The following is a 15,000-nucleotide window of genomic DNA, read 5'->3' on the forward strand; positions in this document are numbered from 1 at the left end:
TTCAGAAGTCGATTTTTTTTTTCAAAACCTAATGTGCTTATGACTTCATTGCACATTGCAAATTTATCTCTTGCACCTGGATTCCATTGCTTGTGGAATATTTAACCGAGGACCTTTCTTGCTTCTGAGTATTTATTTAAATGTTGCGTCTACATGTGCGGATATAGCTGAAGTGATGTATAACTTGAGAAATTTCATTTATAAAGGTTGGTAATATATTTTCGGCAAAGAATCTACGCTATTATATGTGTGTGTATGTATATATATATATATATATATATATATATATATATATATATGTGTGTGTGTGTGTGTGTGTGTGTGTGAGTGTGTGTGTGTATGTGAATAAAAGGGTAAAAGGAATGAATTGCGAATAGGAGGGAAACAATTTTTCTTGTTACTTCTGCCAACGAAGTTGGGAAGAGGTTATGTTTTCGCCCTGGTTGTCTATTTGTGAACAAGTTCCTGGACAAAATTTTACTCAGACTTGTGAAACTTTCCGGGATTGATTGTTTTGCTCAGACGTAGAAAGGATTCAATTTTGAAAGTCCTAGGTCAAAGGTCAAGGTCGAGCAAAAGGTCAACCGGAAAATACCCGTACGGTCTAAATTGATTCTTGAAAAGGCAAGTAAGTTTCGAGAAATAAGCTGCTGTGGTGGAGGTCTGCACTCTTAGTGCTTTTCTAGTTGTTATGAGTCTGGTAGTCCTTAGGTCAAACAAACCCATTTATTGCTGGATGAGCCTTTTGTAAGATTCTTAAGATTTGGGAATTCGACTTGTTTAGTGTTTTAAGAATCGTGGATTATTGGTTTGGATTTGTTTTTATTGGAAGATATAGAAAAGAAAAATTAGAAGTCACTGTTGACCCAAAGTAATTTAGTACACAAATGAATATTGAGTTCTGTATGTCATCCGCATCCATTGCCTTTTGAGACTTTTTTTTATTGTTTTTTTTTTCATTTTTCCTTGATACTTGTAATATTTTTTTATCATTATCTTTAGTTAGGTTAACAATATTACAATGAGTATGATATTGTGATTTCATAAGTGCTCAAGAGTGTCTTATATTTTTCTGCTGTGATCAGCTATTACTAGTTTTCAAGTTGAAAGGTTTTTCATTTAATTTTTGCAATTTTTTTTTTTTTTTTTTTTTTACATTATATTAAACACAGTATTTATATATTTTTTATTTACCGAACTAAGTTTTTCCTCCCTCTGATCTGAGATTTTGAGAATGAAAAATAAATACATAAGAAGATTTTTCTCCAAAGTGAATTCAGTCGAGTTGTACCGTATCCTTAAAAATCTGTAAAGGCTTTGCCTTGGGTTTTAAACTAGGCTTTTCAAAGACTGAAGTCTTATTTTGTTTAAGAATAGTGACATAGTGTCTGAAGATACTTTTCCAAACCTCTTATTCTTCTTTCTGATAAAATTGTAGGTTATTTTCGATAAAAACGATATCTGTAAAGAGTTGAAAGTCATTTCTTCTAAACGAGTCTTGCTTATTATCATTTTCCACGATGGCCAGTCGTTTCGGTATTCAGGAGAGCATTTTATGTTGCAAAATTAAGATTATTTTTTCTGTCTCGCTTATCTTTATTTGCTACAACGGCCAATCGTTTTGGTAATCATAAGAGCATTTGGTATTGGAAAATTATGATTATTTTTTCTATTTAATTTTTTTTTAAATTTCATCAAATTTTTAGGCTTTTAGGCAAGGAAATTTGCTCTGGTAAATTGTAAACTTTGTTTTCGCCTTTACCTACGATTTGCCCATTAATGTTTATGCTAGCCTCCTGGCTAATACAGTAGTAACGTGTTCGCCTAACATTCTCATGGCAGCAGTTCGATCCCCGCCCTGGATCATGGATTTATGCTGCTATTGTTGGGCATCACTCTTGGCGATTGGGCTTGCCCGCCTGACGTTCTGGTGAGCATCTTCTCTGATGAAACTGGAACTGAAACCAAACCAGACACCTTTAACCTTTAATACAGCCTTACATTTACTTTATCGAATTATCGTTAAACGTTTCACAGTAATAGACATAATTGTAGATATTATTAACTAAGATTCTTGGTTTTGTCGTGATAATTTTCTTTCATGATCTTTTCAGCAATCTACTTTTTTCAGCCAAGACATTTATGGTTTAGTCTAATTTCTCTTTTTACATCCGCCAACGAAGTTGGAAGAATGTTATGTCTTTACCCTCTGTTTGTGTGTTTGTTTGTGTGTGTGTGTTTGTGAACAGTTTCCTGTTATGTAAAAAAAAAATCCCGGAAATGAAAATAAAAACCGGAAATGATTAAATTTTGGAAGGTCAGTATCAAAGGTCAAGGTCACGGTCTAGCGAAATGTCCAATTCACGTGATCAGCCATAAGTTTGGACATCGTTGTCACATACACTTCAAACTAGGTCCATATTTGAGTGTATGAAAATCCATGTCAATTGAAACATGTCAAGGTCAAAGGTCAAGGTCATGGTCGCGCAAAAGGTCGAAAAATAAGCTGCCGTGGCGGAGGTCTGTGCTGTATTGAGTGCCCCTCTAGTTGCCATATGTGTTACATAAAACCAAAGACAGTAAACAGATTTTTACGGATTCCATATTTTAAAGACTCGCATCGTTCTAGAGAGTGTGTATATATATATATATATATATATATATATATATATATATATATATATATATATATATATATATATATATATATATATATATATATGTATATATATATATATATATATATATATATATATATGTATATATATATGTATATATATATATATATATATATATATCAACATTATTTCTTTTTACGTTTATAGTGAAATGCTGTCCAGGAACCTCTTTTCCTGCTGTTTCATAAATAAAAGAAGACCACGAGCATAAGGGCCATTATGCTTATTGCGTTCTAAAATTTTGCCCAGAAAACATGAGCCAATATTTTACAATTTGTTGGATTGTCGTGTTAGTGATGGTTTCTAAGTCGCTTAAATTTTATCATATTTCAAATGTCTTGTCACGTAAAATCGATCGTGATTCATCTTTTACTGAAATAATGTAGAATTTATCGTAACTCATCTTAGGTCCTACTATGCTGTTTAGAATTTATCATTGTTTATATCGACACTTCTAAACTTAGCTGCATTTAATTTCTTTTGTGACTTATAACAATATTTTTCTCCCTCGTTTTTCATTTTCACTTGTTTGTCTTGACCACCAGGAAAGTCGAAGCACTTCAGACAGTAACCTCCATAGTAACCTTACATCTTGTGGTCTAACTGTCGCTCACGTAAGCCTCTTTTGAGCGATCGCTCCTCCAAAAGACATTTGTTCCGACATTAAGCTTCTTGCTGGAGGACGACTCTCGTTTCTTTCCTAAGTGCTTCTCTGATAGTTTACTCTTGAGTATTTTTCAAGGTTCGTTACGTTTTTCATGTTCCCCTTGCATGCTACAGACTTTGGGGTTCATAAGATTACTTGAGACTCTAATGTCTTTCTCTTGGTTATTTTTTCTCTGTTTTTGGTCAACTTAGTTCCAGTCCCTGAAATATTTTTATTTTTTGCTCTCAGTTCATTTCTATTAACTAATTGGAGATCCGGTTGAATTATTCCCTGTTACCTAATTGTTTCCACAGATCTCCACCTGGTTCATATTCTAATTACCTTTAAATCGGTTTCCTTTAAGAAGTTTTAGGTATAGGTTATTGATTAACAATACTCTAAAGTAATTCTTAAATGAATATCGTAAAGGATATGTATACTTGATCTCATTATCATTCATTTAATATTACCAGTCTTCAAAATTAAAATGTGAAGCAACTAACAAAATCTTCGCAATTCTTTAAAATTCATTATTTTTCGAGGCCAAACAGTTGTAGTGAAGCGAAGTAATTCTCTCTCTCTCTCTCTCTCTCTCTCTCTCTCTCTCTCTCTCTCTCTCTCTCTCATATCCGAATTGTTGCGTCTGAACAGAACTCATAAATTATGTACGACTCCTTAAAGCTAAACTACAAGGAATCCAAGTAGATAAACACTGCATTGCAGGGGGTTTAAGGGAATGAGCTTATTGTGACATTTTCTATAGGGCGTGTTTACATGTATATACTGTACAGTGTAAGTAAATAAACATTGAGAACAGTAAGTGGTGCAGGTTATTAACAAGCTAAAGTTATTTTGTAAATAACTTATTTGATTTTAATGCAAACATCGTACTTTGTTCTGTATTTACTATTTTTGAAATCTAAAAACATATCTTTTTTTTTTTATTTCAGTCTTTTTTCTTAAGCATACTCCCATTGAAAATTTCATTGTTTGTCTGTAATCTTATTTATTTGGATTTGTTCGATTTTATCTTGAAAAAATTGGGATTTAATTGGATTCTTTTGCTTGGTATTGAAATTAAAATACGTTGAAAAGAAATCCGCAAGATTAGGCCTCTACTAAAACGCTGCTGGCGTGATGAGTCGAAGTATTTTGCAGTTCATGATAAATGTGCTGAATTGCAACTTTAAAATTAAAAGGGGGTACAGCTTATACCATTCCTGCTATAATCTTCACCTGACAACGAAAAAGAAAGAAAAAAAAAGACATTACTTGCCATTAAAATGAAAGTGAAGAAAATGTAATAGAAACAATTTTCGATGATTGCAGTTCCATGCTGGTTTATTAGTTATTTACATAACAGATCCAAGTCTTTTAGATTGGGTCGAATTGTTTCCTCCAAAAAGGGAAAAAGAAATAGTTTGGCGTACTCCAGGGCTCTATTCCTGGCCCATTACTCCATGTAATACATGTCAATGATCTGACAAAATCAGTACCCGGTTGTTTTATCATTCAATTCGCCGATAACACCCAGATCTTAATAGAAGAAAATGAAATAGATGAACTTATTCATAGGGAAGAAACATTCTCTTAACAAATGCTTTGCTTCTTAATGATGAAAAAAGTTGATATTAATAGGATCACGACAATACATATCAGAAATTGGAGACAACGGACAAGTAGATTTAAATGGAAATATAATTAAAAAGCTGTAAAAAAAATCTAGGGATTTTATTTGACAGATTGATGGCGTTCGAAAGGCATATAAATGAAATTTATAAGAAATTAAAGGGTATTCTAATCTCTTTAAAAGAATAAAAGAAACCTTTGAATCTTCTATACGTAAGGTGGCAGGTTGTTCGGTCGCTGGCTAGGAGTATCATCAATTATTGTTTAAGAGTTTGGGGAACCACTGGCTGTACTCAGATGAAAAGGGTCCTAAAAACCTCAAAACTTTTCCGCCCGTGTTGCTGTTGGTGATATAAAAAAAAAAACATGACCAGATAAGGCTATCTCCTACCTCAAATAACTAAAATGGATAAGGATAAAAGATAAACATACTTTAGATGTTTGTAACTTGCTATCCAAACCGATACGAAATACAACTCCTGAGTGGTTAAATAGTTTTCCAACAGCGCACACAGTTAATAGTGTTTCTTCCCGACAAGGTGAAATCTGTTTGTAGAAAGGGCGAAAACATATATAGGCCCCGTCAATTTAATATTCGAGGCCCAGCACCATACAATAAGCTACGTAGTATAATCAAACGCTACTTCTTTCACCTATTATTACGGTAATTTGAAGAAACAAAATTTAAATAGTTCTCAGTGATGTAATTTTTATTGATTGTTATACTTGATTTATTTACTGAGATTGCTTTTCTTTAACTCGACTGTACTTTTGTAGATAATTATAGAAAGCGGTATTTAGATAATACTTGCCGATATGATAGCTATTGTATACAAGTTGTTTTTCCTCACTGATGATCTCTTTTAAATGTACCTTTTAGAGATAGGTCTTTGATGGACGTAGTAATGCAGTATTACTATTTTGAGTCGATTTTACTTATTGTACAATTCCCGGAAGTAAAGGATTTATTATTATTATTATTATTATTATTATTATTATTATTATTATTATTATTATTATTAGACAGGGCTATGCGTTTTCAATGTATTATATTCGGTTTTCAATATTTTGAGCTACTTAAAGCTCTAACCTCTGTTGTTGCTGAATCTTACCTTATTCCTTATTGCCTTATTCTATGTTTGGGTTCCCCCAGGTCCCTCAGTGTGAGGCACCTCGTATATCCACCAGAAAGTTGCTAATGGATGGTCTGGGATGCATCTTAGATATTTATCGAGCTTATTCTTAAACACATCTACGCTCACTCCTGATATGTTTCTTAGATGAGCTGGCAGCGCATTAAATAGTCGCTGCATTATCGATGCTGGTGCGTAGTGGATTAATGTCCTGTGCGCCTTCCTTAGTTTTCCTGGTATATTTTTTGGCACTATTAATCTACCTTGGCTTGCTCTTTCTGATATTTTTAGCTCTATGATGTTTTCAGTAATTCCTTCGATCTGCTTCCATGCTTGTATTATCGTGTAGCGTTCTCTTCTCCTTTCTAGACTGTATAGTTTTAAAAATTGCAGTCTTTCCCAGTAGTCAAGGTCCTTAACTACTTCTACACACACTATTTGTGCAATATCCTTTTGGTAGTGTGGGTACCATATCACATTGCAGTACTCGAGTGTACTACGTACATAAGTTTTTTAAAGCATAATCATGTGTTCAGCTTTTCTTGTTTTAAAGTGTTTGAATATCATTCCCATTTTTTTTTACATTTAGCCAACAGTGTTGCTATTTGGTCGTTGCATAACACATTCCTGTTTAACATTACACCAAGGTCTTTAATTGCTTCCTTGTTTGTGATTGTCTCGTTATTAGGTCCCTTGTATGTATATACCATTTGATTCGAATTTACCGGAGTTAAATACTATCCTATTTATCTCCGCCCATTCGTTCCTATCTTCATCACAAGTAATGTCTCTTACTTATTCTTGTGTCATCGGTGAAACTTCTCACTACAGAGTCCTTAACAGCACAGTCTATGTCTGAGATCATAACAAACAGCAGTGCAGCTAATACCGTACCCTGTGGCACGCCAGATATTACCTGAGAGAGAGAGAGAGAGAGAGAGAGAGAGAGAGAGAGAGAGAGAGAGAGAGAGAGAGAGAGTGCCTTATTGGAAAGTAGTAACACTGAAATCTTTTATCGCAAGTTTAGAGAAACATGTCTTGAACATGTACTGTAAATGATACTCTTGCTATGTAATTTAATTTGAAATTTTGTCTTAACTGGGGAGGTATGCGCATTCTACCCCAGATACAGTTGGAGAATATTTTGTAGATATGTTTTACTCGAAAGTTTACTTAAATGTATGCCCTCTAAAGCTTATTAAAGCAAGGAAGGATGGAATGTGTGTTGTTGAATAAGAATTTCCTGTGTGGACAGGGAAAGAGAATAGGAATTTCCTGTGTGAACAGAGAAAGAGAATAAGAATTTTCTATATGGACAGGAAATGAGAATAAGAATTTCCTGTGTGGATATTATTATTATTATTATTATTACTATCCAAGCTACAACCCTAGTTGGAAAAGCAAGATGCTATAAGCCCAGGGGCTCCAACAGGGAAAAATAGCCCAGTGAGGAAAGGAAATAAGGAAATAAATAAATGAAGAGAACAAATTAACAATAAATCATTCTAAAAACAGTAACAACGTCAAAACAGACATGTCATATATAAACTATTAACAACATCAAAAACAAATATGTCATAAATAAACTATAAAAGACTCAAGTCCGCCTGGTCAACAAAAAAGCATTTGCTCCAACTTTGAACTTTTGAAGTTCTACTGATTCAACCACCCGATTAGGAAGATCATTCCACAACTTGGTAACAGCTGGAATAAAACTTCTAGAGTACTGCGTAGTATTGAGCCTCGTGATGGAGAAGGCCTGGCTATTAGAATTAACTGCCTGCCTAGTATTACGAACAGGATAGAATTGTCCAGGGAGATCTGAATGTAAAGGATGGTCAGAGTTATGAAAAATCTTATGCAACATGCATAATGAACTAATTGAACGACGATGCCAGAGATTAATATCTAGATCAGGAATAAGAAATTTAATAGACCGTAAGTTTCTGTCCAACAAATTAAGATGAGAATCAGCAGCTGAAGACCAGACAGGAGAACAATACTCAAAACAAGGTAGAATGAAAGAATTAAAACACTTCTTCAGAATAGATTGATCACCGAAAATCTTGAAAGACTTTCTCAATAAGCCTATTTTTCGTGCAATTGAAGAAGACACAGACCTTATATGTTTCTCAAAAGTAAATTTACTGTCGAGAATCACACCTAAAATTTTGAAAGAGTCATACATATTTAAAGAAACATTATCAATACTGAGATCCGGATGTTGAGGAGCCACCGTCCTTGACCAACTTACAATCATACTTTGAGTTTTGTTAGGATTCAACTTCATACCCCATAATTTGCACCATGCACTAATTCTCGCTAAATCTCTATTAAGGGAGAATTTCCTCTATGGACGTGGAAAGAGATTGAGAATTTCCTGTATGGACGGGGAAAAAGATTGAGAATTTTCTGTGTGAACAGAGAAAGAGAATAAGAATTTTCTATATGGACAGGAAATGAGAATAAGAATTTCCTGTGTGGATATGGAAGGAGATTGAGAATTTCCTCTATGGACGTGGAAAGAGATTGAGAATTTCCTGTATGGACGGGGAAAAAGATTGAGAATTTTCTGTATGGACGGGGAAAGAGATTGAGAATTTTCTGTATGGATGGGGAAAGAGAATAAGAATTTCCTGTATAGACAGGGAAAGAGAATAGGAATTTTCTGTATGGAGGGGAAATGAGAATAAGAATTTCCTGTATGGACAGGGAAAGAGATTGAGAATTTCCTGTATGGACGGGAAAAGAGATTAAGAATTTCTGGTATGGACGGGAAATGCGAATAAGAATTTCCTGTGTGGACAGGGAGAGAGCATAAAAAGTTCCTCAATGGACAGAGAAAGATAATAAAAAATTCTTGAATGGACAGGGAAAGAAATCGAAAATTTCCTGAATGGACAGAGAAAGAGTTCGAGAATTTCCTAAATGGACAGGGAAAGAGTTCGAGAATTCCCTGATTAGACAGGGAAAGAGTTCGAGAATTCCCTGAATGGACAGGGAAAGAGTTCGAGAATTCCCTGAATGGACAGGGAAAGAGTTCGAGAATTTCCTGAATGGACAGGGAAAGAGTTCGAGAATTCCCTGAATGGACAGGGAAAGAGTTCGAGAATTTCCTGAATGGACAGGGAAAGAGTTCGAGAATTCCCTGAATGGACAGGGAAAGAATTCGAGAATTTCCTGAATGGACAGGGAAAGAGTTCGAGAATTCCCTGAATGGACAGGGAAAGAGTTCGAGAATTTCCTGAATGGACAGGGAAAGAGTTCGAGGATTCCCTGAATGGACAGGGAAAGAGTTCGAGAATTTCCTGAATGGACAGGGAAAGAGTTCGAGAATTTCCTAAATGGACAGGGAAAGAGTTCGAGAATTTCCTAAATGGACAGGGAAAGAGTTCGAGAATTTCCTAAATGGATAGGGAAAGAGATCGAGGATTTCCTGAATGGACAGGGAAACATGGAGAATTCCCTGAATGGACCGGGAAACAGATTGAGAATTTCGTGAATGGACAGGGATGTAGATATAGAATTTCCTGAATGGACAGGGACAGAGATTGAAAATATCCTGTATGGACAGGGAAAGAGATCGAGTATTTCCTGAATGGACAGGGAAAGAGTTCGAGAATTCCCTGAATGGACAGGGAAACAGATTGAGAATTCCCTGAATGGACAGGGAAAGAGTTCGAGAATTCCCTGAATGGACAGGGGGAAAGAGAATAAGAATTTTCTGATTGGATAGGGAAAGAATTACACGGATTTTACTGAGTTGTGCCAAGGTAGACTAGTGTGGCGACCTTGCTAGGATCGAACCTTGTATCAGAGGGCTGAGTGTTCGGGTCACTCCGGGGTCACCAATGCGACGGGCCGAGAGTAGGTTGTGACTCAGTTGCTTTCATCTCGCCTTTTGAGTTACAACCTACTCTTGGCCCGTCACACTAGGCTTGAATGATATGGATTACCGATGAAAGTATGATTTCAGTTGAAAATTTTTATTCGCATTGTCGCTTATTATATAGAAACATTGAATAAACATAATTTCTTAAAGGATAAAGAGAAAACTATTATGATAATCTAAAATGAACTCTTAGGCTTAATTCAAAGTTTACACACGTTCCAAATTACAACAGGTCTGCAGATCGAATCTCGGTATGTGAAGAATGGATTTGAACAACAATTTGTGACGTTCCGTCAGGTGAACCCGTCTCTCTCGTGTTAAGTCTCCCTTCTCTATTTTCTTCTTTCAAGAACCATGTTCTAACATGACGCTGCAAGTGTACGTTTCATAGCAGAAAATTACAGCAAAACAAAACACATCAGATCAAAACTGAACGCAATACACATTGCTTTAGACGGTTGCTATGCATTCTGAAAATGCAAAATTTCCCCGGTAAATTGTGTTTACTCTTGACATTGAAACTCTATTAATCTGATGATATCTCCAACTACTCGTCGATATTTTAAGACATGGTGATGACTTTTCTAGGTTTCTTCTTTTCCCTAACACTTGCATAAAATCTTGGTGAACATTTTGATGAATTATTACAAAAGTTAAATATAATATTTGTTTACAAATCCTTTAATTGATGTACAGTATGTTGGTATTAAAACAAAATTTATATTTTGCTAGGCCCAACCGAAAGAGAACCATTTTGGTAGTGAAATTCCTGACATAGCAACATTAGAAAGAACAGCTTATTTTGTGGCGTTGGTGCTGAGGGAATATATAGTTTTATTAATAACATTTCTGCTGTGTTGCAACGTTTGGAATTCGTTCACGGGAATGTTTTCTTTGTCCATCAGTTGTTGCAAGAGTGTTTCGTTTTGGTTTACTTGAACAGACTTTTGTTTCTCTGAATGAAAAATTCTGTAAAACTTCTTGTAATAGTGTGCTAATTTATGTCTGGACAGTGATTGTTAGTCTGATTGCATCACTAGTTCATTCTGTTCATGCAAATCGCTTAATATTTGTGGTTAATAATATTTGTGAATGCCGTGTCTTAATGTATGGATAGTATCGCTTTATATTCACAAATTTGTACGTAGTCGGTGAGTTCCATTCATTATTTTGTGTGATGTTAATCTTTGGCAGAATTCCATCAGCCAGTAAAGAATAAAATAACCAGAATATAAGTATTATTTGCCAATGTATCCTATCAGACAGAATATCCCAAAAATAGAGCAAGAATTGTCTGGGCTTAATAATACTGTTGTGTTTTTCTCGTCCAGTGTATATTATCAAGCAAAATATGAGAAAATGTGAGGAGAAATCCTTATATTAGATGATCTAGGCTATACCTATCCTTGGTCGAGTATCGATATCTTTTTCCTAAAGATAACAAAGAAACAAAAGTTAATTTTTCCTTATAATTCTTCCTTTCCATTCCCATTTTCCCGGCATTCAATTCACTTAAAGAGCCTCGTCGTTTTATTTTAATTGAATCGTAAAAATCAAGATGAGCTCTAGCGATGAAGAATGGGTTTCCTGTTTTCCTTTATTTTTTTTTCGGTTTTTCTTTTTGGTTTTACAATGCTTGCCTTCCATTTTAATACTTTTAATAAATATGCTCGTTATTTTAACATTCAATTCAAGAGAGTAGCACTCTCTCTCTCTCTCTCTCTCTCTCTCTCTCTCTCTCTCTCTCTCTCTCTCTCTCAATCAGTCACATTGATTCCGATTTCTGGAAACTTTATGATAGTAAATCACTCCCTAATTGTACCACCCACTGGCATCGATTACCATTATGCTCAGTAGAGATTGAAGGCGCACGTGTTTGTTGAACAAATCCCAAATCTTCAATGTAATTACGTATATAATTTTTTTAACTACTGATTTTCTAGCTTTGAAAACTGGTTTTCTGAAAAGGCAGAAACCATTATCACTTCGGGAATTGAAACTATCGACAGACTATAACTTTCCTTTTTTCCTATTTATGCATCGGTATTGGTTATGTTCACATTTTTACATGTGCTCATGTGTATGTGTCCGTGTGCGTGCATGTGTGTGTGTGTCCGTGTGCGTGCATGCGTGCGTTTTTACCCGCGCGTGTGTGCATGCAATCAGGCTGGAGAAGGTTATTTCGTTTCACTGTTATCCTGACGGATTATAGTTAAGAAATAAGACTTACGTCAGAGAAGTTTCAATGTATTATTATTATTATTATTATTATTATTATTATTATTATTATTATTATTATTGTTGTTGTTGTTGTTGTTGTTGTTGTTGTCATTACAAACTATTCTCTAACCCTAGTTGAAAAAGCACGATCCTATTAGCCCCGTGAAGAAAGGAAACAAGGAAATAGATAAACTACAAGAGAAAAATTTAACAATCAAAATGAAATATTTCAAGAACGCTAACAACATTAAATTAGGTCCTTATTATAATTATACACTATAAAAACTTCTAAAAACAAGAGGAAAAGAAATAAAAGAAAACAGCCCGTCCGAGTATATATATATATATATATATATATATATATATATATATATATATATATATATATATATATATATATATATATATATATATATATATACATATTTATTTATTTATACATATATTTTTATATACATATCTATATTTGTATGATAAATATATGAATATATGTATATATATATATACACATATATATATATGTAATTATATAGATATATAAATATATATATATATATATATATATAAATATAAATATATATATGTACTGTATATATATAAATATGAATATATATGTAAATAAAAATATAGATATATAAATAAATAAATATATATTTATATTTATATATGTAAATATATATATATATATATATATTATATATATATATATTTATTTATATATATATTATATATATATATTTATTTATATATATTTATATATACATATATATATATACATATATATATACATATATATATACACATATACATATATATATTATATGTATATATATATATACATATATATATATATATATATATATACATACATATATACATATATACATATATATATATTTATATATATATATACATATACATATATATATATATATATATATATATATATATATATATATATATATATATATGTCTTATTTATAACTGTAATCGAACAGTTTAACATGTTTTTTCAAAAAGGCCCATAAAAGAAACACAGGAAATATGAATAAATCACACTATATTTCGGTCAATGATGTTACTAACCAAAGAGATTTTAAAAATAAGATAAAACTCCCATATATAGACGGTATTAAAAATATAACAAATCATATCAAAACTGAGAACCCCTTTGTTTTTTCATATCTAAAGACCATAGGAAGCGCCCTTATTAATGTTTATCAAAATAAAAGAGAAATAGAAGCCGGCGTTTACAAAATACCATGTAGGGACTGTGAAAAAGTGTACGTTGGGCAAACTGGCCGTTCGCTATCTCAAAGATTATCCGAACACAAAAGATCTGTTAGATATGGGTATGAAAACTCGGGGATTTTCATTCACCTTAGGGATTTAGGGCACCAGATTAACTGGAGTGAGTCGTCTTTGCTTTTTAAGAGTACCTGTCCGTACAGAAGGAAAATCCTGGAATCAGCCATCATAAATCAATCAAACACAATAAACCTATCTGGGGGCCAATGGAAAGCTGACATAGTGGACAATACTCTTCTCAACCCTATCATTAAGAAGATAATCCACGGAGACCGACCACCAGACATGCATCAGAGGTCAAGACTTCCTCCAAGCGGCTCAACAATAAGAACACGCACCTGGATGTAATTAAATTTGGCTAATCCTTCCAGCAATTATAACAACTATAGAACAATTGAACACACCCTTTTGCTTTCATATATAAACTGTCACTCTCCACTGTATTCTTTACTTTTACTTCACATCCTGAAGAGGGTCGATGTTTATTGACCGAAATATAGTGTGATTTATTCATATTTCCTGTGTTTCTTTTATGGGCCTTTTTGAAAAAACATATATATGTATATATGATTTTGATCTCTTTTCGTAGTACTTGGCATTCAGAATTTTTACATGACTTTACTTTATTACAATGATCATTGAATAATTATTTTCAAAAGTATCCTTATACTAACTGACCTATTATAAAATGTTAATCCCCAAGTTTCTCCTCGGTTTGTTGGAAGGTTTCAAATGATTTGTTAATAGGTTTCACAAATTAGATTGAATAGGGAATGAAACTGAAAACCGAATAATATATCAGTTCGTTTGCGGAATATAATTAGAAACTTGTTATTATTTATCTAGAAGTTATTGCACCTCGTTACTCAGGCTCCCTAGGCCATTTATACTTAGTATTTGAATTTAGAACGATCATAAAATTGTTTTGAATTTGAATCCAAGTATATATACAGGTAAGTGTGATTTTAAATTTTTTTTCCCGAAGGAGACGGTTCCAGGGTTTATGGTTTGGTAGAAGGTTATATTACTGTATAGGACGGACCCTTTATTGTAAAAAATTACCCTTTTATGATATCTGACACTTAGATCTTTTATATTTCATTAGAATAGCAGGATTGTAAGACCCAATAAACTCTTAAGATTCATTAGGCAGTTTGGTATGCGCATTAAAGTTTACATTTAATTCATATCGAAAGATTCTGTAAGAAAATTAATGAAAATAATCTTTTTATTAAATGAATACGTTTAAGTGACGATGTATGTTAGTAAACGGATTACACCATTCATTTGTGCCAAATATTCTTTTTTATTGGACTTTAGGGATAGTCTGCGAAATATATTTAACGCTAATGAACATCATACAAAACTGTTTATAATTCCAATATTTATGACTGTACAATGCAGTATATACCAGTTTTAGACTGATGTTGCTTATACAGGGATCAAACACGAACTCTTACCAGGTAGGCCAGCGTAGCCTACTACTACTGGGCT

This window comes from Palaemon carinicauda, chromosome 27 (genome assembly GCF_036898095.1).
Source record: "Palaemon carinicauda isolate YSFRI2023 chromosome 27, ASM3689809v2, whole genome shotgun sequence".
In the NCBI taxonomy this organism is placed as follows: domain Eukaryota; kingdom Metazoa; phylum Arthropoda; class Malacostraca; order Decapoda; family Palaemonidae; genus Palaemon; species Palaemon carinicauda.